This window comes from Cupressus sempervirens, chromosome 4 (genome assembly GCF_028749045.1).
Source record: "Cupressus sempervirens isolate cs-2001-9-10 chromosome 4, ASM2874904v1, whole genome shotgun sequence".
NCBI classification, from domain to species: Eukaryota; Viridiplantae; Streptophyta; class Pinopsida; order Cupressales; family Cupressaceae; genus Cupressus; species Cupressus sempervirens.
The window spans coordinates 184,016,682-184,018,799 of NC_143121.1; the positions used below are offsets into that span (position 1 = coordinate 184,016,682).

General features: G+C 42.4%; 1 non-coding gene across 1 annotated transcript; it reads right to left on the reverse strand.

Moving 5' to 3' along the window:
- Positions 1-453: 453 nt before the first annotated feature.
- LOC149560607 (RNase MRP) lies at positions 454-715 on the reverse strand. The gene has a single exon (XR_016364291.1).
- Positions 716-2,118: the final 1,403 nt, after the last annotated feature.

Consider the following 2,118-nt stretch of genomic DNA (forward strand, 5'->3'; position numbering starts at 1 on the left):
CATTACAGTGAAACGTTGAAATCCCAAACCATTTCGCCGTAACTCTTTTCATTTGTTTTTGTACTGCAGACACAAATCCACTCCAAAAAAAATACAGAAGCACCAAATCAAGTTAATGTAAATAGAAGTTTACTAGTCACAAACCTCGATCACTTTCAAGCTTCGTGTAAAGTAAAACCTAAGGATCACTTGGCTTGCATGGTAGGTTTTGAATTTTCTAAACTAGGGTTTAATATGCAGTCAACGCATTACAGTGAAACCTTCAACAGATTAGAGTAAAATCTTCAAATCGTAGACCGATTCGCAGTAACTCTTCCAATTTCATGTGAACTGCAATTTGACATCACAATCGCAAGCACAATAATTGTTCTACCCTAAAATTCGCCCCAAAAAAAAGATCCGTAGAATTACCTAGATTTCAAGAAATTAGTGCGAAATTAGAACAAAATGTCAGGTGACGGCAGACGTAGGCCCCGTTCTGTTGATTGATGATGATCATCGATCAGGTGCATCACTGTAATGATGGAATGGCCAGCTGCTTCGCCGAGGCCTGGACATGGCTCCACACTTGTCTCAGCCAGCCCTACAATGAGGGCGCCAGATCACTTCAAAGCGAAGATCTGCTCTTTCGAGCTAGCATTCTCTGCATTTTGGCCCGGGGACCTTCCTCGGCAGGTTAACATTTAATCGGCCGAAGCACCTCGCCGCCGTACCCCTCTAATTGCATGAAACTTTGTTTGAGGAAAGCTATATACTTATAGATTATCATTTGCACAGGCAATGTGGTATTATATATTTAGCCGATTAGGCTATTTACTACGGGATTCGTGGCCGGGAAATGTCCCGTCCACGCCGGAATCCCCTTCCGGTGGCGGATGTAAACTCTCGGCCTCAGAACAGTGCTCCCATGGTGGATATGAGCGGCGTTCGCCACGGACCTGCTGTTGCGAATTGGTGCTAATCCTCCTCCTCTCGTGCCCGACTGCCCAACCTGCAACCTGCTATGACACGAAGCAGCTACCGCCTTCTCGGCGTGACAGGGCGCTACTAATGTCTTCACGCTGTCGCGAATTGGTGGGGATATATGGACCGCCTCTAGAATTCTCTATAAATATGGTGGCTATGGTCACGATGGCAGTTGAAATCCCTTTCTAACGCTCATCAGAATAGGTGAGTTTCGGGCCCAACATTCTGTTCTGAAATGTGTGCTTGAAGGAAAACTGCAATGCTTCTTTAGGAACTATGATGGAGGGCCACACCACCCTTACCCACTCACAATCAAGAGTGCAACAATATGGAAACAATTTTATTATACTTGAAAATCTAATAGCAATTACAATAACATGTCTGCAAGATTTTTCAAGATCCAATCCAAACTCAAACTAGTTCAAATCCGCACTCTAGTAGAAACCTCCAAGATCTCAACATGTGCTCGCAAGCCACCAAGCAACCTCCTTGTTTCTAAACCGCAGTCACTAGCTCTTCTCCAATTTTATCCAAGATCCAAATGTAAACTGCCTCACATTCGGCACTCTGTCTACACTCACAATTCCATCACAATCCTGTTGTAAACTGCCTTACATTCGGCGCTCTGTCTACAGACTCAGGAAAACTCACTCTTCACTTCCTCCTTCTCTCTCACAACTTCCAAGCTTTCCAATCTTCACCTTCCACAACTTTCACTTTTCCAAGCTTTCTTTCCAAAGCTTTCACCTTTCCAAGCTTCTACTTCTCGAGCTTCTCCTTCTCAAGCTTCTCCTTGAGCTTCCACTTCTCAAGCTACTCCTTGAGCTTGATTAGAAATGCTCATATGCTTTGCTTAAATAGGCATTTACCACCCAATGCATAATTTATTCACAAGCTTCTAGAATTCCTCCACAACCTTCTACAACTTCCACAACTTTCGACAATATTCATAACTTTCTAGAATTCTACTCACACACTTCGATAAATGGAATGACAACCATTTATTTTTTATTTTTTCCTATTATGCCACCTATGCACCTCGAAACTAAAAATCTCTTTTTCCTTTCTTTTCTCTTTTTTTTCCCTTTTTTATTTTTTTACATTATTTCTCCTCTAATTTTCGTCACTTTCTCTCTCTTCCACAATTTTTTT